A 27,262-nucleotide genomic window follows, 5' to 3' on the forward strand; every position below is an offset into this window, starting at 1 on the left:
ATATAGGAGTTAGGTGGTATAACTAAATAACTGATGAGATGGGCGGGAAAAACTGATAAATCAGTACTGTTACCTGGCTTTCTAGTCCTGGAGGCTGGGGGGAGGGGGTTGAGTGGATCCATACACTCATCTGTTTGTGTATGTTTGTTTAAGCTTTTAATATTACCAATTCATTTTGGTTCTCTTTTACTAATCGGTGAGAGCTCTGATGGTATTTCCTCTATGAATTCATTATCAAAGTCTATTCCATTCATTTGTTGGAGTTAAGTTATTTTCTCTGTTCTCATGCATCTTAAGCCCAGTAACATATGAGCTTTAATTGCTAAGTTTTCAACGAAATAGAAAAATGCAGAGATTGGTCTTGTAGTCTCTGTGAAACTGATGTTTAACCGTATCATACCTTTTACTGTGATTTGTTTGCCATCTACTGTATATAAGTCTAAATCAGATTCTTCCAGAAAAGTTACTTTCTTCTTATTTCTAAAAATTTTATTTATTTCCTCTTGTGTTATTAAGTTCACTGGAGACTCTGTGCCTAAAAATAAGGAAACGTTTTGATCCTCACATATAGCTGGTATCAAGATACACTCATTTCCAAACATGCCTCCTATGTGAATTTTAGATATGCATTTCTTTACGTTTGTTCGTTTATTTATTTATTTATTTTTTTGTCGTGACTTGGTCTTCCCCCGATTTGAACATAGATACTAATTTTTCTACTGTTTTGTGGTTACTGGTCCAGTGCCCCTGGCACCGATGATGTCTACAGTAGGGACCAAATCCTTGTGTCTTTTGTCTATCCTCTTTGTTTTGATAAAGCATTCATTCCTTGTGTGTCCTGGTTTTGCACAATAATACCACAGAATCGACCTATCTCCTGACTGTGATCTACGAGGTGACTTCCCATATTTAGTGGTGTCTGTGGCACAAGATCTGCTCGGGTTGCACGGAAACTTATGAAACTGCCTGTAGCCTGGTGTTTGTGACCATAGCCTTGACACATTTGGTTGTTTGCTCTGCCTGCTTTCGGGTCGTGATCGATTTTGTTCTCTGTTTGAGGTAGTTGTAGCTGTTTTCACAGCTGATACTGTCTCAGACACTCTCATTCTACTAGAATATGATTGTGTTTCGATCATCCCTGCTTTGCTACACTGCATCTCTACCTCGTCTAGTAAGCACATACCTGGGGTGTACGCAATCGTCTTGGCGATCTTAAGGGTCCTATCAGGTAATTTTCACAAGGCAGCTACATAACCAATGATATCCACGACGAGGTCTGGGGAAATCTTTCCATCTCCTGTTATCCAGTTTAAGTTTTCTAAGGTAGCTAATAATGTTCTTTTGATCGTGGAGACCTCAGCAGTTATTTCACTGAGCACATGATTTGTAGTGTGCTCCCTTACAAGATCTACAATCTTATGTAATTCTGGGATTATACCTGGCAAGAAGTTCATACCTCCAGAAAATTTATTCAAAAATTCACTTTTAAATTCATCATATGTCTTAGCTCTGAGGAGTTTATCTGACCTTAGTAAGTCTCCTGCTGGACACCTTTCCTGACTAGTCCAAGAGGAAAAAATAGCATTTTTCTTTTGTTCATCTTTAATATGCCTCTTAATGAAGATCTGTTAGCACTGATTGACCAATGAAATGACGTCAATGCGATCTTTTTCTGTGCCAGAGAATTCCGGGGCAGTTTTATCCTCATGATAAACGAATATCTGAGCTTGATCTGTGGTATTCATTTTCATTGGTTGCTCCGTTAATTTAACCTAGACTTGCTTATCATTGTGTGAGGGAATAGTGGAACAGATTTTCCCTGAATGATGAACTATATCCAGTATATTTTCATAGGTATGCAAGGCAGAGACTAAGTCCTCACTCACTACATCAGAGGGGGTTTGCCTCTCATTATCTAGAACTGACGTATTTGTTTCTTTATTTTTAGTTTGTGGTGAATTTTGTAGGATGGGTGTGTTGCCCTGGTGCTCTCCTAATTGTGTATTTGCAGTGGGCGCTAACTGTGTATCATCTGGTATTAACACGGGTGGAAGTGAAAATATCCTTGTCATATCACTTAGCTAAAAAGAATTCATGTTGCTAAGGTATGATGTTATGAAATACGTCTTTTGTTTATGTCCTAATTAAATAGATGAGTAAATGAGTTGTAATAAATGATTGATAGTGAGTATATAAATGTATATATAAAAATAAGTAAGGGAGTTGATCGTACCTAATTCAAGTACTGAGAAGAAATGAGTAAATATAATTACACCCACTTGATACAGATCGGAGAGGCGTGTCGAAGCAACTGTCGATCTCGGAAGATAAATGCAGAGTTGAATGAAGATCTCTTCTCGATAGTTCTAGGGCTGTGATGATGGACGATATTATTCAGGAAATTCTATGGCCTGATGAATGTAGTGGTTAACAGCTGTAGTAATAGGCGAAACTCACTATAGAACGTCGAACTCCCACTCAATACTGTGGAAATAAATGAGTATGAGTAGGAGCTAAATGAATAATGAGTAATGAGTAGTGGGTGAGAAGTGCCTGGTGTCAGTCACACGTTGATTGGCGTGGCGTTGTCTCAGCAAACATGCATGGCGATGTCGTCTCAGCAGATACACATGGTGATGTTCCCACACTGGTAGCTGTGGTGAGTAACTGAGTAGCGATGAGTAACCTGAGTGAGGAAAGGTGAGTAAGATTTGTTATAGCCTAAATGTGGCTCTGGTGTTTGCCCTGTGCTTGACCTCTGTTTCAGTGATGGAGGTAGGGGGGAGTATTGGGGTTCTAGTGCTTGTTGCTCTAGTCTTTCTTTTCCTTTACTTGTTTTGTTTTTTATTCTTCTTGCTGCTGCTTGAAGTTGTGTGAAGAATATTATAGAGTTGTCTTGTTGACTTGCTATTTGTAGTTAATCGTAGAGCTTGTTAATCCTCACTCGTAACTCGTTTTTTTTTTTTTTTCTGTGTAACCGACTCTGGGCATAGGCTTCACAGCCTGCTTTCAGTGCCCAGTAGTCCTTCTATGTACCGCACACCTCTACATGTCACCACTTCGGCGCTAACACCCACCGTCCATACTGAATACACGCTAGGGCTGTCTCATACAGGACTTGTGTATTGGTATTAGTGGGGGTATTTTTACATGTCGGCGGGTCTTCTGGTAGATCAGTAAAGTCTGATATTTATAAAATTCAAGTCCTTAAACTGTTCCCTGCCCCAGCGGGATTTGAACCCGGGTCCGTTAGGACTGCAGACCAACTCTCTACCGTAGACTCGTAGGCTCGTAGACTCGTAGACTCGTTCTTCTTATTGTATACTCGCTTGCTTGATCATAGAATTGTAGTAATGTAGAATCAGCTGTAGAACTGAAGCTGATATTGGTTACAGTCTTGTCTGCGTTTGTAGAAATTCACTGTAGATTTGAAGACAAGGTTCGTGCTTTAGTTTCCACCATTTAATGTTGGAGCTTCGTAGCCAACATTTATATATACGTAACTCTTAATTCTTGTAATAGGTGAGTCTTGAGTTTTGGTTAAAGTTATTTTGGTAATTAAAGAGCAGGAAAAGTTAAAGATGAATACAGGGAGTTGATCTTGATTTATTATCTTCAGAGAAAGTCTAAGTTGAGCAGCGTATGTATTATACAGGGACTTACTATGCTAACTAAGTCTAGTTGGCCGGTTCTATGGCCAGTCTCCTTCTGAGCTCAGATTCCTACATTCTCATTTAGTAGGGGCCGTGTCACGTGTGCTATAGTGTTGTTGAAATGTTCTAGAAGCCTGTGTGTGTGTATGGTCATGAGGTGCTGTTTGTGGGCTATTTTGCTGGTGAGAGGCATTCTGGAGAGGTGCAAACGTTATTTCCTTTTGGCCCCTAGGTTTGACATTGACCTAACCTCTAGACTATATATGTATGTTGCTAACTATTATGAATTAAGACATTTTAGAGTCCTCACACACACACACACACACACACACACGCGCACACACACACACACACACACACACACACATATATATATATATATATATATATATATATATATATATATATATATATTTATTTATATATGTATTTATATATATATATATATATATATATATATATATATATATATATATATATATATATATATATATTGTCACGGTTTTTTTTAAAATACATGCAATTATTAAATGATAATGTTCAATAATACTGAAGAGCAGGGACAATGAATTGTCTTGCTAAATCAAGCAATGATTACTTTATGCCAGCTTGCTTCGCCGATTCTCTCAGAACGAGAATTTATAAAGTTTCTCAACAGTACACAGCAGAGACTAATTACTCACAATTGCTGTTTATTAGTACTGTTAGCCTCTGGAGAAAGTGACAACACCTTTGACAATAAATACCTAATACTATTAATGATATCATGTTCTTGCTCATGTGTTAACTCCTAGAAGGCACAACGGTTTTTAAGCTTAATACAATAAAACTGGCCTAAGTGCCAGTTATGAATGGCAAAGCGTTTATGCAAGCTAGGAGCTAATAGAGAATTAAGCTTAGTATGGAGATATGAAACACGAGTTTACATTACATTAAGCTTGAGAAAAAGAACTGTTAAATTTATTGATTACAAAGAAATAAATTTAACGTTACATTTCAAAATGAATTCAAAATAAAGAGAACACACTCACTCGCTCACTCAGAAGCTAAACTCTTAAACCTAGGATAATACGAAAAGGAAATACTGGTCAATGTAGCATATCACCAAGGAAGGGTGGGAGCCTGGAGAACTGTAGATCTAGTGGAGTCTGGGTGCTAGAAGACCTCTCTCACTCTCACTAATGGAACACAGAACCACACTCCGTCGTGACATATAAAAGACTGATTCAAATTCGATGTGTGGGGTAGGATACCCAGGCCAGCCGGAAGAAGGCGTGGCCAACGGTTGAGGCAAGCAGGGGCGAACAATATAGAAACAATAATATCGCTCAGTAGAGCACTTAATGACGTGCATTAGAACGGTCACTTTTGAAACAGTGAGGAATGTTTTGAAAAATGTATACCATCGAAATGGAGAGAGAAACGGTTAACTGAACGATACACAGTGAGTTTTCCACTAAAGTTCGTGGTTTCTCACAAAAGGAAAATGTCGCGAGTTTGATTTGTGACATTACGCCCCTTCAAAATGAAATTTTTTCCTTATGGGAAAAAATTTGTTGATATATATATATATATATATATATATATATATATATATATATATATGTACACATCCTAACTCAGTCACACAAGATTCACACTGTGGTGTGTGTGCTATCCTGCTACAGGAGAAAATCACTATCGCCAATAAGCGTAAAAACCTCGTATTTACGTTAATAGATTCAAACTTGAGGGGAAAAAACTCCTTGACGACGGTGAAAATCCTGTACTCAGGTCAAACTGAGCGAAAGTTCGCTACATTTACACTGACAACTAATTGTTGTGTAGCGTGGTGTATGTGATACATGGTGTAGGTGTGACAGTTGTAGTGTAACTGTACCTACGTGTAAAATGATACAGTAAATATTAATAATATGGCAACAACGAAGGCAGAGGAGAAGAGGCGGCAGCATGCGGCAGACGATCAGCTGGCCCGCACAGCAAAACTGCTACACCCATTGCTGTACCGGCAAAATTAATTAAGGTGGAGCATCAAAAGTGTCAATGAGACAAAAATTCTAAATACATTACAATTACTCTCTCTGCCTAGCAATCAGTACATGCTACGAAAGGTATGCTCTAGCTGAAAAATACGAGTGACAGCCTAAGCTTCGTACATTTGAGGTCGCCATTAATTTATTAGGTACATTATTAACCAGGAAACATAGTCCCTGGACGCCATTGGTCTCGAGGACTCGTGTAGTTTACTGGTTAAACTTAACTCTACACTTACGATTAGTGTCGGCAAGTTGAGAATCCTTATGCAAACTCGGGCTCGGGTGTCCTCAGACACAGCCTCGGACTGCACACGGGTCGCCTCTGTGGGGTTCTCTCTCGAACTTCCCCCTTAACCTACAGTATTTATATTAATATTGGGGAGCTGAGAATCCTTGTGCAAACTCGGGCTCGTGTGTCCGCAGACACAGCCTCGGGTCGCCTCTGTGGGGTTCTCTCTCGAACTTCCCCCTTAACCTACAGTACTTATATTAATATCGGGGAGCTGAGAATCCTTGTGCAAACTCGGGCTCGTGTGTCTGCAGACACAGCCTCGGGTCACCCCTGCACGGTTCTCTCTCGAACTTCCCCCTTATCCTACAGTACTTATATTAATATCGGGGAGCTGAGAATCCTTGTGCAAACTCGGGCTCGTGTGTCCGCACCCACAGCCTCGGACTGCACACGGGTCCTCAAACTTCCCCCCTTTAGCCTAGAGTACACATGTATATACAGTATCGGGGCAGCTGAGAATCCTTACGCAAACTCAGGCTCGTGTGTCCGCAGACACAGCGTCGGGTCGCCTCTGCAGGGTTCTCAACTTCCCCCTTAACTTACGGTACATATGTATGTACAGGCCCTGGACATACTCTGTCCTCTGGGGCCAATGGGCGAGACGTCAGGTCTGCACCCACTTCACAATTACCCTGTCTCTGAACTGACTCAGAGATTACAGGTGTGGTTTCAAATGGCATAGGAAGGACATGTCCCTGATTAGTGGTACTTTGGCACACACTGCAGGGACACAAAACTATCTATGTCTTGTCCCATCCCTGGCCAGAAAAAGTCAGCTCGGATACGGCCCTGGGTCTTCCTTTTGCCCATGCGACCTCCTGAGGCTGAAAAATGACCTCATTGTAACATTGCTAGGCGGTACTTGGTGGGAACGACAAACTGCAGTCAAACCTCGCCCTCGGGTGTTCGTGACTCATGGTAGAGCCGTCCTTGTTTGCGAAGGAACTTGGCTCGACCTCCCCGGGAATACTTAATCACTCGACCCTTTTGTTTCTTCCGCACGGCAGCAAGTGTCGGGTCAGAATGTTGTTCTTGAACAACAATTTGGCTACACATCAGATCTTGTGGAGATTCAATGGTCACAGAGGTGACTCAGTCTGGAGCCTCAGCAATGGCTCGTGTTACTGCAGCCGAAGTCTGAGTAGTGTCATCTTTGGTGCAACTATGCTTGGCACCGGGAATATTGCCTATGACTAGGTCAAATAAGGGTTCTGGCATGACAACTGCGAGTGTCGTACCGGTATAAAATGGAGATGCCACCTGGATACATGCCTCAGGGAACAATCTCACTGATCCATCAATAAGGTTTGCATGGATCTGTCGACCTGTGTACTGCTCAGGCCGAACTAGACTCTGCTTGACAGAGCAACCTGAGGACCCATTGTCTCTCAGGACCTTCACAGGGATGTCTCCCACAAACCCTGGCTGAACAAGGAAGGTACTGTCACCTGTGGGAGGGCCTGTGGAGGAAGCAGCCAGCCACTCATGAGGCTGCTGAATAAATGATGCGGCAAACATTGTGCCCTGTGAACTAGATACTTGAGGGGTCGTACTCACTGCCTGTGGAGATGGAACATTGGCCATCTGTGGAGGGGGGTTCACTGTCGCTGTGGGACTACTGAACTGTTGAGGAGTACCCATACTGGTAGGGACGTGACCACCGTGTTGCTGGTGAGGAATGAACGCTGCGTTTGCCTCCTGCCTCCTATTCACTTGAGCTGGTGGTGAAAAGGAGAGTCCTGACGGTCGGTTGCGTGGCTGATACTGCTGCTGGTTAGGGTACCTGTTGTACCGCTTCCACTCAGGTTTCTGAGTGTTTTGCCCCTGGTCCTTCCTCTGCGGTTTTGGACCTTGGCCATTATTCTGAGAATGGCCTTGTTGCTGGGGTTCAGTCTGAGACGGTTTCCCAGATTTATCAGGTTTTCCATTCCAGGTATGCTGCTTGCGAGTTTGATACCCGTATGCAGTGAAATATGCTTCAGCCTTTTTCACCATTTGGCTGGCATCTCCCACCTGGCAGATCTTATGCTGAGCCACAAGTCCAGTAGGCCACGACTCGTGTGTCCGCACCCACAGCCTCGGACTGCACACGGGTCCTCAAACTTCCCCCCTTTAGCCTAGAGTACACATGTATATACAGTATATACATCCACTCATCTAAGTAAGCAGTAAGCCGGTCAAGAAACTGAACAGCAGTCTCTTTATCCTGTAATCGCGCCCACATGAACTGACTCTTGGCGTCGTCAACTGTGAGACCGTATGCTTTGACGAGTGCAGCCTTCATCATCTCATACGTGAGATTGTCTCCACGAATTCTGTGGAGAATATCGAGGGCAGGGCCCTCAAACAGGCTAAGAAACTGAAGCCACTTAGCTGCATCATCCAGTTGATAAAGTTGAGCCATGTCTTCAAAACGAGCTATGTATGGCTCGATTCGCTCGCCTTCTTTGTATGGGGAAAGCTTGATGTGTGGGGTCGCCATGACATGTGCAGGGAGAACGCTCGTGGAGCTTGGGCTAATTGCACCAGATGTGTCTGAAGCCAAGGAATCTCGCTTGAGCTTCAGCACTTCAAGTTCATGTTTTTCGCATGCTTCTCACTTGGCACGTTCGTGTTCTCGTTCTCTCTCGTGTTGTTCATGCTCATATTCGCGTTATTCTCCCTCATATTCGCGCTCCCTTTCGCGTTCCTCACACTGAATTCGATGCTCTTCACCTGCATCATTCTTGTGCTGCTGTTCGTAATTAAACCGAGAGAGAACGAACTCCTTAATTTCAGTTGGGTCTGTAAGACCCATATCTTTGACTTCCTGTACATAGACGCTGGTCGACATGATGCTAACTCAATCCAAGTATCTAGCGACTCAGTACTGATTGCGATTTTTTTTTTTTTTTTTGCAAAGAGAAATGCCAATAATCAAAAATAAAGAATATAGGCACAGGTTAGTGGTGACCAGTTTTATCGAACTAAACTAGTAAAGAAAGAAAACTAAACAAACAAGTGACTGTCAAAACTATTATGTAAATTAATAAAAATGAATCAATAATCACCAGTAAGGTAGTGCCTATAGACTTTAATGATAAATACCTAAAAATGAACGAGTGAGTATTATCTCGTGAATAGCTTTAGAGCTATGGTCGTACCATTCTAAAGTGGCGGTTTGGGTGGGGCACGAACCTCTGTACAGTTCTGCCACGTTTTCCATACTCGTGATGCCCCCCCTCTCTCTCTCTCTCTCTCTCTCTCTCTCTCTCTTTCCCTCTTTCTCTTGGGGGGATGTGCATCACCCTAGGGAATTTTGTTTCTTTTATGTCTTATAAACTTGTGCTTTCATTTCTTTATTTTGTTTTTTATTATATTATTGTTTTACATATGGCGCCAGATGACCTCGGTGTTACGGCGCCTTTTCATTCAATCATTCTCGCCCTCCTTCCTTCCCTCCCTTCATCTTTCCCTCAGCTTGACAATGCACTCAACACTGCCCCTTGCCTGCCTTCTCTCTCTCTCTCTCTCTCTCTCTCTCTCTCTCCTTGGGGAGATGTCCGTCACCCTTGGGAATTTTTTTTCTTTTATGAGTGACTTATAAACTTGTGCTTTCATTTCTTTATTTTGTTTTTATTATATCTGATTATGTTTCAAAATATTATTGTTTTACATATGGCGCCAGATGACCTTGTTGTTGTGGCGCCATGATTTGTTTTCATTCAAACACTCTCTCCTTCCTTCCCTCCCTTCCTCCATCTCTCACTAAGCTGCACTCAACACTGCCCGTGGTCTGCCTTCCCCCCCCCCTCTCTCTCTCTCTCTCATCTGTGGTATTTTAGGATACATTTTGGTTATTTTCTTTTACGTTATAATGTACATATTGTAAATTTGACTTTATTTCCACACCACCCAGGAGGTTAAAGTCTTGGCGCGTTTTTTTTAAGGTGTCCCCAAACAGGCCTATTCCTCTATCCCTCACAGATGACCAGGTCGGACTGGGTGTGTGTGAGGGTTGCCGCTCACGAGGGTTTAATGTATATATTTTTTTTTACTAAGAAACTGGCATATTTTTGCTTATAATCCTGCATATTATCTTATAATCATAATTGTGACATTATTACCAACCCCAGAAATACGGAAACAGCCAATAAAAGTGACTACTTTTTTTTAAGCAACACTGTAAAATAATCATGCCACGTTTCTGTATTGCTGTATAAATATTTTACGCATAATCGGTTTACTGTTCTTTCATATATTATAATACACACGTTACCATTATATTCTTATGTGTTTATCTTATTGTGATGCCTATTACATATATCTGAGCCATTCACTTAGCGGGTATAGAACACGTGGCACCACTGTACAGAGGTTCGTGCCCCACCCAAACCGCCACTTAAGATTGGTACCACCATAGGAGTTAATATCCTGGCGAGGTCGCCAATTGTCACGGGGGTTTTTAAAATAAATGCAATTATTAAATGATAATGTTCAATAATACTGAAAAGCAGGGACAATGAATTGTCTTGCTAAATCAAGCAATAATTACTTTATGCCGGCTTGCTTCACCAATTCTCTCAGAATGAGAATTTATAAACTTTCTCAACAGTACACAGCAGAGACTAATTACTCACAATTGCTGTTTATTAGTACTGTTAGCCTCTGGAGAAAGTGACTTCACCCCTGACAATAAATAACTAATACTATTAATGATATCATGTTCTTGCTGATGCGTTAACTCCTAGAAGGCACAACGGATTTTAAGCTTAACATAACAAGACTGGCCTAAGTACCACTTATGAATGGCAAAGCGTTTATGCATGCTAGGAGCTAATAGAGAAATAAGCTTAGTATGGAGATATGAAACACGAGTTTACATTAAGCTCAAGAAAAAGAACTGTTAAATTTATTGATTACAAAGAAATAAATTTACCGTTACATTTCAAAATGAATTCAAAATAAAGAGATCGCACTCACTCGCTCACTCAGAAGCTAAACTCTTAAACCTAGGAAAATACGAAAAGGAAATACTGGTCAATGTAGTGTATCACCAAGGAAGGGTGGGAACCTGGAGAACTGTAGATCTAGTGGAGTCTGGGTGCTAGAAGACCTCTCTCACTCTCACTACTGGAACACAGAACCACACTCCGTCGCGACATATAAAAGACTGATTCAAATTCGACGTCTGGGATAGGATGCCCAGGCCAGCTGGAAGAAGGCGTGGCCAACGGTTGAGGCAAGCAGGGATGAGCAATATAGAAACATTAATATCGCTCAGTAGAGCACTTAATGACGTGCATTAGAACGGTCACTTCTGAAACAGTGAGGAATGTTTTGAAAAATGTATACCATCGAAATGGAGATAGAAACTGTTAACTGAACGATACACAGTGAGTTTTCCACTAAAGTTCGTGGTTTCTCACAAAAGGAAAATGTCGCGAGTTTGATTCGTGACGTATATATCTATATATATATATATATATATATATATATATATATATATATATATATATATATATATCTATATATATATATATAAATAATCTCACCTCATCAGCCTTTTGAGTGTCCACTGCAGGACCGATATATTCCTACCGAAGTGGGGACGATACAGCCAATGTATCTCTTCCAAGTGGCTTAGGCTGTCAAGTAGAGATTGCATGTACAGTATGGTGAGAAGTGTTTGTAAGTGTAACTGTAGTGCTGGAGTGGCTTTGGATGTGTGTGTAGTCTGTGAACCAAGTGTAATCGGCCCACTCAAGCTGACTGGGTGCAAGCATACTTCACACTATGCGACACTGGTTCAACCACAGCAACCCTTGTGTCTGCCAAAGCAGTACGTGGCCTGAAGAACGCTCCCAAAGTTTATTACCCTGGCGGGTTGCAAACCCTCGTTCTTCAGTGTACGAAAACACACTTTACCACTGTACCACAGAGGCTCCGATATATGGATAGATAGATAGATAGATAGATAGATGTAGAGAGGGAGAGAGAGAGACTGTGTGTGTGTGTGTGTGTGTGTGTGTGTGTGTGTGTGTGTGTGTGTGTTTGCGTGAGAGAGAGAGAGAGAGAGAAAGAGAGACTGTGTGTGTGTGTGTGTGTGTGTGTGTGTGTGTGTGTGTGTGTGTGTACTTACAAATAGAGGTCACACATACACATATTTATGAACATTCACTTTATTCTTGATATCATCAAGCATTTCTGTTAAGTACTAACAGTGATGAGTGTTAAAGGAAGGCTGTATCGAGCATCTACTGTAGAGTCCGGAAAATGTCTCCAATGATTAATAGAATAGACTGCTAGTAACACGAATATAATACATAAGACTTCATCGTAGAAGGGGTAATATACATACCTACACAATATTTATATCCCATCAACATACATACATACTGTACATACTGCAGTACAGACACAGCATCAACACTGTATCTAAATATATATACTGTAGAGCCCGCAGCCCTGTATATACAGCTGTACACACATGCAACCACACAACGATATGTGACTCGCCCACACAGAGCTTCCCATCAATGTATTGCAACCACACAACCATTCGTAACTCGCCTACACAGAACTTCCCACCAATGTATTACAGCGTAACATAAACCCAACGATACATTACACTTAAACCCATCTGGATTGCAATATTTTACCCCCCTCCCACACACACACATCACAGCAAAGCACATACATACATACATCAATGTACAGTCACACACGCGTTTCGACTTTCATTTTTCACGTGTTCCGTTTTACTCTTTCCACTCATTTCTCTCTCTCTCTCTCTCTCTCTCTCTCTCTCTCTCTCTCTCTCTCTCTCTCTCGACTGCCACACATCCTCATCAGGCGACAGGCGAGACAATGGGAGCGACCCACATATCTCGCCACTCGACAATGTTCTAGCCACCATCGAGTCATCAGTCTCTGGATAACGAAAGTCGGAGCTTAACTTTCGTTCCAGAATGGATGAAAGCAAGGCAGAGGTCACAGGGCCGTTTATGCTCAGGCCTAGAACTCAGAGAGATTATACGGTTTAACGATTTTTTCCGGACTCCCTGCAGTTTTCTTCTACTAGCTAGTATAATTATTTTTTCATGCAAGTTGATATGCAACGTCTAAAATCATGTGAGAAGAAGCTTACTCTTTACTGTGAGGAAGGTGAATAAGCTATTTCAACTCGGTGACGTCTTTTATATTACGTTCATGCCATTTACAGACTCTGGGTCACCGGTCGGAAGCCGACAGGTGGCGATGTGCACCCTGGGTGGAGCAGCTGCGTCATCCACCTGGGAGCCAAACCTCCTCATATTTCCCTGCATCTTGCCGTCCGAGGAACATGGCCTAAGCCTGGTGAGGCGCGGTCTACCGCAAGGGAATTCCGGACCCCTGAATGATGTATATACTGTACTGTACCTGTAGAACAGCCCCACAGAAGCAGGTGCTTACCTGGGGCCAGCGAATCTGCTCTGCCACATGAATCGAGATTAATCAGCAATAATATCAACAAACGATATCGTTCAGGATTTCTTGAACTTAGAAGATTCAATATAGCCTTCATTAACTCTTATTACAAGAGACCTCACCTCAGTTGAATAAAACCATAAGGATGTATCAGGCTTTAAAGGAAAGAAGGAAAAGGAAGAAAGCACTTAAAATTATCCATTATTAGATTAATATGAGTTTATTAACTGGGAAACTTTAGAGACAGGGGAGAATAAGGAGATAATAATAAGCGATAAATATGAAGAGGAAGAACAAAGAACGGGAGACAAGACAGTAACATACACGAGAGAGAGAGAGAGAGAGAGAGAGAGAGAGAGAGAGAGAGAGAGAGAGAGAGAGAGAGACTTAAATAGGAATAAAGGAGAATTTGGGCAGAGAGAGACAGAGACAGAGAGAGAGACTTAAATAGGAATAAAGGAGAATTTGGGCAGAGAGAGACAGAGACAGAGAGAGAGACTTAAATAGGAATAAAGGCGAAATTGGGCAGAGAAGAAACTGTAAAAGATAAAATATGGAATAGAGTAGAAACCTGAAAAAAAAAAAAAGAAGATAAAAGTGAAAGCTAAAAAGGAAAAACGAAAAACAGTTAAATGTGGTTACACAGAGAAAATGAAGTTGAAATTCAGAACAATATGAATAGAAGACGAAAGATAGGGAGATAAGATGAAATGTTTGAAAAGAATATCTGATTATAGGAGCAACTGGAGAGGGAAGAAAGGGGGGTAACGTAGACCTGGCCAGAAGGCAGGGAAATGAGGTCATTACATGTGAATTTAAGCCAAACTGTGAAAAGCCAGTGAATGCAAAGTAACCAAAGGACGCAGAAGTAAGAAGTAAGGAAATGAGAGTAAGATATTGATGAAAGGAAAGATTACGTGAGACGAGGAAACACCTGAACGGGGAAAATACAGTCAAAATATACAGATATAACATGAACGTTGTCACCATCACCGTCATCACTATCATTATAGTATCATCTTCATCATAGCTTTCCTAACCAATGATCATTAGCCTAACCCAGTTCCAATTATAATCTTTATCATCATCAAGATCCACAACAAAATATTCATCATAATAATATACCCATCATCATCAACATTATCAGCATCTCAAGTCTAATCCCATCAACGTAACACGTTGACTAGGATCCATCAGCAAAGAAAAATGCATCTGTCAGTCTATCCATCTATTTATGTATCTATTTTTCTACGAGAGGAGTACGTCAAGGACTAGAAAAATGAAATGAAAGTGCTAGAACACACACACACACACACACACACACACACACACACACACACACTAATTTGCAGAACCAGTATATCATATCTGACCACTGAACGGAATGAAGGAACACAAGCACAAAAATCTGACACAATGAAGTAATAAAATGAGAGAATGGAAACAGCAAAGGACTGGAAAGATAAAATAGGTGAGAGAGTAAAAGTATGGTAGGGGTCTGGTTGGGAGACAGGGATATGAAGTTCCCTATTATGCATGATATTGATATTGATATTGACTCAAGGGACGGTCGAGAGAGAGAGAGAGAGAGAGAGAGAGAGAGAGAGAGAGAGAGAGAGAGAGAGAGAGATTAAAGATAAACTGACGGTGAATCTCTCTCTCTCTCTCTCTCTCTCTCAGTGCGTGCGTGCGTGCGTGCGTGCGTGCGTGCGTGTGTGTGTGTGTGTGTGTGTGTGTGTGTGTGTGTGTGTGTGTGTGTGATAATCTTTTTCATATATTTTTTCCTGATCAATCCTGCAGCGTAGACGTCGCTTTTCTTCCTCATTCAAATCCTTCACTTTTTTCCTCCCTTGTAGCTCTTCTCCCTCTTTTCTGTTTGGCTCTCTCATCCGATGTAATTCCGTTTTTTTTTTTTTTTTAAATCTCCATCACGAGTGCTTTTTTGCCGGCGTTAGTTTGTTTGTCTGTTTGTCATTTAGCAGGACTACTCAAAAAGTTATGAACGGATTTTGCTGAAATTTTTTTTGAGAGGTAGGATATGGGCCAAGGAACAATCCATTAGATTTTGGTGGTGATCCGCATTATCATCAGGACCCAGGAATTTTTTAATGGATTGTTTATCATTGCGGGATCGTCGCAGTTTCAACATTTTTGCCTCTAACTCGATAAATAATGTCTGCAATGCTTGCACAAAAGTTACAAAATAACATCTCCATAATATCTGCCACACACCAATGTCTGATCTGGATCTGGTCCTGGTGATCCGGAATGTTCAAGCTTTGGCGGAGGTTTGCAATCTCTAGGGTTGCTCTTGTTTTTAATACTTTCCCTCGTCTCTCTCTTACATTTAGACTTCTTCACCTACATCTAGTCTTCCTCCTTTGCCTCCTGCATTCATTGTGTCTCACGTTCCTCTTCTAGTATCGATCTGCAATTATCTTTTTCTCCGATGGACTCTTAACTCAGCCACTCGAGGTGTCGCTAAATCCTTTCCCCTCTACCTATACCTGCCTCCTTCCTGCCACTCGTTACAGCTTCCCATTTCCCCCTGCTAATTTCTGTCATTCCCTGTCATTCCCTATCTCACCCACACACTTTTTTCCTTCTTCTGGCACTCTGCCACTCCCTGCCTCTTCCCGCCTTTCCTTGACACTAGCTACCATTTTCTGCCACTCTCAGCCTCTTCCTGTCATTCCCTTCCTCTTCCTGCTTTCTCCTGCCAGTCTCTGCCACTCCCTGCCTGCCCCTTTCATTCTCTGCTACTCCCTACCTCGTCCTACTACTCCCTACCTCTTCCTGCCTCTCCCTACCACCCTGTGCCTCATTATTCTCACATCTCTTCACTTTACCTTGGTATTGATTTAGGACAATATTTTTTCTTCCTCGTTGTTTGCTGATCCGTCAAGATGTTCTTTCTCTGAGATCAACAATATTTTATTATTATTATTATTATTATTATTATTATTATTATTATCATTATTATTATTATTGTCATTATTATCATTACAATTAATTTATTATTATTACTATTATTATTTTTATTGTTATTATTATTATTATTATTTTATCGCCACCAGTTAATTTCATTTAGATGAAAACACGCAAGCAGTGAAGAGGTTAATGGTGGCTATAATCTAAACTTCATCTCGACAAGTCCCCCGTGAGCTGAATAAAAGGTATCTGGACACAAAAAGACCAAAATGAAAAATACGTCATCGTGTTCAAGGGGTTAACGTAATGTCGGAGCTTCAATCACATGAGAAAAGGAAAAAAAGAATATGAAGAGAGGGAGAAATGGGATGGAATTATATTTGGGAAAGAAAATGAGGCGTAAGAAATTGATGAGGAGGAGAGAATGAGGAAATGCACGACAAAAATAACCCGAAGAGAGAGAGAGAGAGAGAGAGAGAGAGAGAGAGAGAGAGTAATATCAAATGAGGAGGGGAAAAGAAGAAAGAGGAGGAGAAATAATATTAAATGTCAGAAGAGAAGAAAGAAAAAAAAAGAAAATTAGATAAGTCGACCACCATCGTTTCGCGAAAATGAGCGACATAAAGGAGGCAAACGAGGGAGGTGAAAATTAACGAAAGAGATGGAAGACGAAGAAAGAGGGAAATGGAGGAGAAGGAAGGAGATTAGTTGGACAAGAGAAGAAGGAAAGGCATACTTGAAGAAGGTAATGGAGAAAAGAACTGGATTAGAGCGACTGAAGGATACAAAGAAAAAAAAAAAGATAAACGAAAGAATAAAAAAGAAAGAGAGAAAAGGGAAGAAAAGAGTAATCGAGGGATATAAACATGGAAGAATACTGATGGAATAATGAGTGGAGCAAAGACGAGGAGGAAAATAAGATTAGTAAGGAAGAAGAATTACAATACTGAAGAGGCTTAGAACGTCAAAAAAAGAAGGAACAAGGCGAAGAAAAGATGATTAGAGGAAGGAAACACAAGATAATGAGGGAGAAAGAGGGCGGGAAAGAAGAAAACAGAAGAATAACATGTACAAGTGCGCAGATTCTGGCAGGGAAGAAGTAGAAGAAAGAGTCGTGAGAATATGTTGGGCCAAACAGACGAAAACGATTTACAGAAAACTTGAAAGGAACGAAGCCAGTAAAATACAAGGGGATTAAAAAAAAATGCAGTAGAGGATGGTGAATGAAAATGAAGACAGTGAAGAAAAAATTAAGGGGAAAATCAGCTAACGGAAGAGAACTGAAGGAGACTGAAGAGGAATGAAGTCAGTGAGGAAGAACACTGAATGTGAATGGAGTGAAGGGGGAGGGGACTGATTAAATATGGAATGAGTGAGGGTGACTGAAAAAGAATGAGGTAAGTGAGGGAGAAGACTGACTGAGAATGGACTGAGTGAAGAAGTAGACTGAATAAGAAGAGAATGAATAAGGGAAGAGACTGAATAAAGAGAAAGTGAGTGAAGGAAGAGACTGAACAGAATGGAGTGAATGAAGGAGAAGTCTGAATAAGAATGGAGTGAGTGACTAAGGGACGAGACTGAAAGAGAAAGGGATACGTGAGAGATGATACTAATTGAAAATGGAGTGAGGGAGGAGAGTGAATCGGAATGGAGTGAGTGAGTGAGTGATGAAACTGAAGAAGAATGAAGCGCCTGAATAAGAATGTTTGAAATGACTTCTACACCTCCGCCAGTCATCGCATAATGAGCCAGCGAAGGATCAAAGGTCGCATGCAAACACGAGATCTCATTTGACTAGCTGGGGGGGAGAGAGAGAGAGAGCGAGGAAGGCCTACATAATGTATTAAAAATACTGTGCGTTCACTCTGTGTGTGTGTGTGTGTGTGTGTGTGTGTGTGTGTGTGTGTGTGTGTGTGTGTGTGTGTGTTTTGCTTCTACTGTACAATTGTAAGCATTTCATACATCTGTGTTTCTGAGGAATGAAAATAAATGATCTCCTTTGTCTCCCACGGGCAGGGAGAAAATTACATTGTTACACAGACACACAGACCACACACACCACAATGAACCTTACGGCACTTTGATAGTTGCTCGGTCAACCCTTGAGCCTTTGCGCTAGTGATGAAGCAATAAAGGACTGGGTGTTGGATGGATGGAGAAATGATTATCGTTGTACTATCTTACGCAGAATAGAAGTAGCTGATGAAGACCCTAGCCGTGCTAGCACTGTGCACCTTGCTGTCACATCCACCCGAGAACCAAACCTCCTCATTATTCCCTCCACCTAGCCGGGGGATGGGCCCTGCCCTGACTCTGGTGAGACGGTGTCTTCCACAGGCGAGCGTCGGATACCTACACGGTGTTTATACTGTACTGTATACCCGTAGGACGGTCCCACACAAGCAGTGACTTAGCAGTGATCGACGGGTCTGTTCAACAAGATAATCCATGGTTAAGCATCAACAACAACAATAACAACTCAACATCGGAAGCACCTCTCTAGGTGCTGGTGTTAAGAAAGTCTATTCCATTTTTCGTCCTCACAATGCTATATAAAACATCGGCCCGTTTTTATCATAGTGCCACTCGTTTCCATTCTAAACAGTGTTTTCCAAGAATACGGGAACCCACACAAAGCGGTCAGGTGTTTGAAGCAGAGAGATTTAGTGTGGTAAAATGCATGAAAAGAAAATGTACGAAGAACAAAAACTGCGTAACAATGGGTGTTACCTTGACCAGATCATACGAGGCCTAACATTAGTCATAACCTTGACATCGTGCGATGCCTACCTTGGCATCTTGCGACACTAACATTGGCAGCCTTTGATGTTTACCCTGGCATCCTTTGACCATAACCTTGACATCCTTCTTCCAGAACTTGACATCCTGCGACCGTAACCTTGGCATCACGTGGTCCTGATCTTCGAATCCTTTTGTCCTACCTTGGCATCCTGCGGTCCTTACCAGCTGTTCTAACCCTGGCATCCTACGATTTTACCATCGGCATCCTTCGGTTTTAGCCTTGCAGTTCTTGATTACAAATATGGCAGTCTTCAATTTTAACCTTGGCATCCTTCCATTCCAAGGTTAACATCCTTCCACCCTAGTCTTGGCGTCATATGCAACTAAGTTTGGTATCCTTCAGGGTTAACCTTGGCATCCTTCAAACGTAACCTTGGTAGTCTTCGGCATTCCCTTAACATGCTTTGGGCTTAATTATCTTATCCTTCAGTTTTAAACATTTCAGATATAGGATGTAGTTCACACAATGTTTTGATTAGTTTCAGCCTATTTCATTCATTTTTTAGACCCCCTTCCTTTTGTTTCCCGCTGAACACAATCTTTTTTTATAAATATAAGTTTGGCATCGAAATTGTTTGTTTACCCATTTCCGCCCAGTGTCCTCCATATAGGACGGAACTGGGTATATTCAAAGGCTAATAAAGAAGGGAACACCGGGGTAGGGACCTATGAGCTTCGCGACTATGAAACCGACAGGCGGAGGGCGGTACGCTTAGATCTCATCCAGCGAAGTCCCTCGCACAGGAACTCTGAGAGCCAATGGGTTAAGGTAAAAGAAATTGTACGTCTTATTTACGAGGAGAGAGAGAGAGAGAGAGAGAGAGAGAGAGAGAGAGAGAGAGAGAGAGAGAGAAGAGGTGCCAAACTTTTTATTTTATTTTTACTCTAACAGCCTAAAATTGTCATTTCCTTCTTAAATGCTTAGTTGTAACAATACATTATCAATTCAGTATGATGCTAGTAACGAAGTGCCATGGAACGGATGTGGGATCATAGCACTGTCTTCTTCTGCCACTGAGCTATGTGAAAAAAGCTTCAAAAGGAGGAGAATCTGGGTCGTTAAGATGAAAGTGTTTTGGTGAGACTACTAAGACAACGAGAACACGACACCAAGCATTTTGACATTAATTTATCTCGGTAAAGCTCCTTTCCCAGGTTTTGTTTAGAAAGGGTAGATATTGTTGGGATACTGCGTTTGTTTAATTTTATCTGCATAGTTCTTATAAATGTACAACCTGCGTACATGCATTTATTATCTCTCTGAACATGCAGTCACTTCGTCAATCAGTACACACTATCTGCTCACACAGTCTGCTTTCACATACAGTCTGTTCAGTGTACACAATCTCTCTCTCTCTCTCTCTCTCTCTCTCTCTCTCTCTCTCTCTCTCTCTCTCTCTCTCTCTCCAAACCATGCATAGCAGGGGTAGAACAACCATAAATACATACTAGCCGTTCTATCCCCTTCCGGCCCATGCTCACATCTCTTTGCCTTTTTCTGACCTCTCCCCTCTCTCCGTTCACCAGCGTTTCCTCACCCTCGCATGGCATCCCAGTCTATCATTTCTTAGTCCTATCCCTGTCCCTACCAATACACCAATCTTTTATCTCCCCCCTCCCTCCTCTTACTCATCCCCTATTTCTCTCCCCTCCACGACATCCAGCTTCTTCCCTTTGCCCGCCACTCATCCCTTCTCCTTTCCCTGTCTCTTCCCCACCACTTCACACTCACCCCTACCCCATCCTTCTTCCTCCTCTGTTCCCCCTCCACCTACCTCTTCCCCCAATTCCCACTCCTTGTCTGTTTGCTCCTCGACTCCTTTGCCATGCTATACTTCTCTATCCACTCATATCTCTCCCTTCAAGTTTCCTCCCCTATCCTTCTCTCATTCTGCCTCCTTCCTTGTAACCATGATCTTCCTTCCTCTACCTTCCACTCTCGTCCCCCTAATTTCCTTCACTCCTTCATCTATCTCCCCTTCTCCTCTCACCCCACCCACGGTTAATGCTTGTTCATGCCCCTTGACGCCAGTCGTAGGTGAAGGCAAAGTCTCGGCGAGTTTTCCGATGATATATACTAAATAACGTCTTAAAACTTGTACATCAGCACCTGAATGCACCCGTGTCCAACTCCAGACCCTTACAGACAGCTACTGCTTGCCGGCTCTCACAAAGGCATGAATCACTCAAGGTAGACACAATACGTGCTCATCATAGACATAACAGGGCGGTGGCGCCCTACTTGGATTCTACTTACAACTACTTACATACTATATTTATACACTACATAATATTTACATAATATTTACAAATGGTTACAAACAATTTTCCCTCTCATCAAAAGGTGTGTCTCCTGACACAGTGGTGAGGCATTACAGTCTGAGTATACAGTCGACCGGGACTACATGGGAGTATAATAATAAATGAGATATTACTACATAATTCACAAAGCTGGATGTAAGAAGGGATTAATATACTTACAGTACATGGCCATGTTGGAAAGATAGCATACACATATAGGTTTGGTCAATTTACAACTGGATGTTTTAATATATACATATATATGTAAAGTACTAATAATCACAAAATGAGTGTTACTGAGAACTACCAGTTTCCAGGTCTCTTGGTTGTCGCACTAACCTTGTTGCTACACGGATCTCATGCAACCTTTTGTCCATTCTCTTGAGACAACAGTACAGGATACATACAATTGCAATAAAACTAGAAAACATAAGACCACCTGAGGAAATATAAAGACTGTATGTGATCAGGAGCGGTTAAAAGCTGAAGAGAACTGGTTCATAATGAAATCAGACTGGTTTAGGAAGTTCAACATACGTAGGTTCTCTGATGTGATAGAAAGATTGTCTGTTGTAGATGAAAGGTAGTATTAATAGGTTTGAAGATGTCATACTTGTGGGAGCGAATTGCGAAGTGATAGTGTGTAGCATGGGCTATTACAGACTCAGACTTTACGGTACAGTAATTAGGGGCCTTATATAAATAAACTGGTGATAATGAACGAACAGGGATCCCTGGACAAATAAGACTGACAGGAGTTGAGACACTAAAGAAGAAATAGCGGATGTGATTTAGGCGAGCAGGGTGTACCTGGCTTTTGGGGGCAGGAACAAAGGTACAGACAGGTTGTACTGAGAAGTTACGGACTAAGGCAGATTCGCAAGGAGCAACGCTGCCAGGAAAAATTGTTAGGAGGTACGCAGCACAAACTCGAGAGTTGGGTGTGAGAAGGGCACATCTACCGAGGTCACTTGAGGAGAGGAAGGCAATATAGAGATGATCATGGGAGAGAAGAAAGTACTCTGAGGAGACAGAGGCTTGTACCAGGGAGTTATTGTACCAGAAGAGAAAATGAATGATGTGAAAGAGATCGAGTATGATGGAAGAACGAAGAGGAATATGAACAATTATATCTTTAGTAAGGAATGTGGCCTCTAGTATTGGTAGAGGGAAATGGAATCATAGGAGACAAGCCGAAGGCTAAGTGAGCCCATTCCAAAGTAGAACGAAGGTCAGAGAGAGGTACTAAATCTAGGATGACACGACCATCAACAGCATTGACTAAAATACGAATTACGCTAGAAACTTGGAAGACAAGAGAGTCTAGAGAAACCTGCAAAATATCTACATGTAATTTAACATACATCAACTCTGATATAATATTTGTCTTTGATACTTCACGCTTAAGAATAAATGTGAAATTATTTAAATTACTGGTAACATCATTTAAATGGTGGGTCATATCTTGTAGCATAGAATGTTGAACACTTAACATCTTTTCTTGTGACTCTAGAGCATTTGCTAATTGAAATACGTCTTCTTTAAATCCAGAAAGGTCACGGGTAGTCTCTAAACCAAATAATCCGTTCAGAATTTCTCCTCCACGGTCAAAAAGTCCACGTTTCACTCGTGAGCGACCCACAGGTGTTGAGGGAAGGAATCTTGAAGATGGTTGAGCTGATAACGAATATAATCTAACTTCCAGCAGTTGGGTAGGTAGAGTGGGTACAGAAATGTGTCTGTGGGATGTCGATTTTTAATATCTGACAGGAGTCTCTGCAGGTCGTCTAGCTGACGTGCAAGGTCAGGCAGGGCGATGGCCACGGCAGCCAGCAGCTCTTGGTCGTAGCGCAAGGAGACTACATCTTTCACTACCATTACTTAGCCTCCTGCGCCAACCAAGGCCCCGGGCCGTACGGCACCATCGTCCTCACCTGATCCAGTCCCAACCAGAGTCAGCACTGCCAGCACGTAGACCCACAGCATCTTTCTTGTAGTGAGATGCGGTCCGTGCCAAGGTTGGAGATTGAGTGAGCTCTCGTATCGTAGTGTCTCCTCGTGATTGGGTGGAAGTGTCCATGACGTCACTGGGCGGAGGATTAGTACTGGGCGGAACGAGAAGCTGATAGGAGCAGGAGACTGTGACATAGCATGGTGTGGGTGGCCACGCTCCCTAGGTGACGTCAGTCTGTGTGGTGGATGGGGAAAACGATGACGTAACGGAGTCGGGCGGCGGTTGGGGGCTGCTTCCTGGAGTGGAGTCTGGGGTGTAGTTTGTGGGGGTTGGAACTAACCCATACAGCAGGCCGGACAGGAACACAGGATTGGGAGGCAAAGGCAGGTTGTAGTTTTTTTTTTTTTTTTTTTTTTTTTTTATAAACAACAGAACGGAGGAAGGAAAAACAAATGGGTAAAAAAAAAAATAATCCATACACCAGATTACTGGTGTCCTCTGTTCATAAAATATCTGTAACAATTAGACTTGAACAGTTGTGGGTTGAAATTTGGAGGAAAACTCTGGGGAAGCAAGTTCCAGAGAGATGCAGTTCGGGGAATGAAAGAATTCTGAGAGGCAGAAGTTCTGCAATATGGTTGAGTGACATTCCAGTCATGAGCGCTACCAGATGCCCGTGTAGCACGAGGGAAGGCATAGAGAGGTGGCACCATGGACGCAACTTCGTCTGAGCATTTGCCAAAAAAATATCTGTAAAATAATGCAAGGGAGGCAACATTCCTTCTTACTTGCAGGGGAGGTAGTTTATATGTAATGGCAGGGTTGTTAATGATTCTAACAGCTTTATTCTGAATTTTGTCTAGTTGTCTTAATGCAACCTCTCCACAACCATTCCACAAGGGTGAGCAATATTCAAGCTGAGAGCACACATGACTCTTATAAATTATAGCTAACTGCTCATTGGCGAAGAAGTTACGGACTCTGTACAATAATCCAAGTTTCTTTGAGGCGGTTTTAGCAAGTGATCTGACATGAGAGGTCCAGCTGAGGGCACTGTTAAGTGAGACACCAAGAATTTCAATACTTTTGGAGATGGGAATATTAGTAGCATTGAAGGTAATGTACGAATCTGGCAATATCTGTCTATTAGTAAACTGTATATATTTAGTTTTACTAGCATTAAAAGAGACAAGGTTGTTTCGTCCCCATTCACTGATTGCAGATAGATCTTGATTTATGGAGATGGCTGTACTGAGTTGAGAGGTAGAGATATTAGACTTTGTAAATGGATGTCTGAGTGTGAATGAACTATGTAGTGTTGAGTCATCTGCATATGAGTGAATGGAATTGTGAGTGACAGATAAGAGATCATTAATATGAACCAGAAATAGGGTTGGCGCCAGAACTGATCCCTGCGGCACGCCGGCGTTAATTGAGTGGAAATTCGAATATACATCATCTACTTTTACCCTTATTTTCCTGTCACTAAGATAAGAAGAAATCAAAGGAACAAAAGACGTTAGTCCATAGCAAGGGAGTTTGGACAGCAGGGAACGGTGCCATACTCTGTCGAAAGCTTTAGGGATATCAAGAGCTACTGCATGAGTTTCTCCAAAAAGATCAATTGATTGATGGATGGTATGAGTTAAGAGATTGAGTATGTCAATGGTGGATCTTTCGTGGCGAAAACCGTATTGTCTATCACTAATTAAGTTGTTGGATTCAAGATGTTTAACAATATGCTTATTAATTAAAGTTTCAAATACCTTACCAAGAGAAGATGTGACAGCTATTGGTCTGTAATTGGAGGGGTCAGATGAACTTCTTTTCTTCGGAACTGGGTGGATATTGGCTTCTTTCCATGAATTTGGGAATAAAGAAGGTTGATAGGAGCAGGAGGTTTACGTGGCTGTAGTGGCGTGGTGGTAGGTGGGGTGTTGATATGGAGGAAAACCCAAAACTACATCAAAGCTGCTAGGACGATTCCACACCAAGACTGCAAAAGGGGCTGGAGGCTGGGGCGGAGATAGACTGTGTGTCGTCATGGGAAGAACAGCAACGTGGGAAGACAGACATAGCCAAGCTTACCCACAGAAGACGTAAAATCACTATAATCCCACTCGCTTTCCACCAAATGTTAATGCTTGTTCATGCCCCTTGACGCCAGTCGTAGGTGAAGGCAAAGTCTAGGCGAGTTTTCTGATGATATATATTAATAGATTGTTGGTGGAGAAGAGAGAGAAACTGAGGAGATGGAAGGAGCACTTTGAGGATTTGTTGAATGTAGAGAGTGAGAGCAGTGCGAGTATAAGTGGTTGGGGAATGGCTGGGAGAAGAAGAGATGAGAGGAGGGAGGAAGAGATCAGTAGGGCGGAAGTAGTGGAAGCGATGAAGAAGATTAAGTTGGGAAAGGCCCCAGGAATTGATGGAGTGTGTGGTGAAATGCTTAGGTATGGGGGTGAGATTGTTGTGGACTGCATATGGAAGTTGTGTAGATCGGCTTGGGAAGAGGGAAGGGTTCCAGAGGACTGGAAATCAGGTATAATTGTTCCTTTATACAAAGGAAAAGGGGAGAGAGAAGTATGTGGTAACCATAGGGATATTTGCCTACTAGTGTGACTGGTAAAATATATGGTAGAATACTGATTGATAGGGTTAGGCATATGACAGAGGAGCTAGTTGGAGAAGAACAAGGGGGATTTAGGAAGGGAAAAGGGTGTGTAGATCAGATATTTGTTCTAAGATGTTTAGTGGAGAAGTATCTAGAGAAGGGAAGGAAAGTGTATGCTGCCTTCATGGACTTGGAGAAAGCTTATGACACAATAAATAGGCAAGGTATGTGGAAGGTATTAAGAATATATGGAGTGGAGGGGAAATTGTTGAGTGCTGTGAAGATTATGTACGAGGGAGCTAGGGCTACGGTGCGAGTGGATGGTGAGCTGAGTGAGTTCTTTGATCTCAATGTGGGACTGAAACAGGGTTGTGTGATGTCTCCATGGCTGTTTAATATATACATGGATGAGGTTGTAAAGGAGGTGCAGGGTAGGGCAGTGGATGTGGGGGTGGCTCTAATGAATGAGGGTGAGATTTGGAAGCTTCCGGTTTTGCTGTTTGCTGATGATACAGTACTGTTGAGTGAAGATGAATGGGAGTTGCAAGGTTTGGTGAATGAATTTGGGACAGTGTGTTGGAGGAGGAATCTGAAAGTTAATGTAAACAAAAGTAAAGTTATGGTGTTTGAGAGGAATGAAGTCACAGAGTGTGCAGTGAGGTTAGATGGTGAGGATATGGAGAATGTGAGAGCATTCAAGTACTTGGGTAGTGTGATGAGTAAGGATGGAACTTTGGGGGATGAAGTGCGTGAAAGGGTACAGCAGGGAAGGAAGGTTGTTGGTACACTGAAAGCAGTGATGAGAAATAGGGAGGTGAGTATGGAAGTTAAGAAGTCATTGCATGATAGTATTGTGATCCCTACCCTGACGTATGGAAGCGAGGCATGGACCTTGCAAGAGGGGAACAAGTCAAGAGTGAGAGCAGTGGAAATGAGTTACTTGAGAGGAGCATGTGGAGTGACGTGGAGGGACAGGTTGACGAATGAAGAAGTGAAGGAACGCTGTGGGGTGGATGTGGATGTGGTTGAGAAGATTTGGAGAAATACACTGAGGTGGTTTGGACATGTGAAGAGAATGGAGAATGAAAGACTGACTAAGAGGGTGTATGTAGGTGAGGTGGAGGGAGGGAGAGGGAGAGGTAGACCGAGGATGAGGTGGAGGGATGGAGTTGAGAGGTATATGAGGGAGGGGGGGGTGAGTTGGGGGGAGGGTTGTCAAATGGTGGGTGACAA

This window comes from Coenobita brevimanus, chromosome 77 (assembly GCF_032717465.1).
Source record: "Coenobita brevimanus isolate Jiangsu-jjx chromosome 77, ASM3271746v2, whole genome shotgun sequence".
Taxonomy (NCBI): Eukaryota; Metazoa; Arthropoda; class Malacostraca; order Decapoda; family Coenobitidae; genus Coenobita; species Coenobita brevimanus.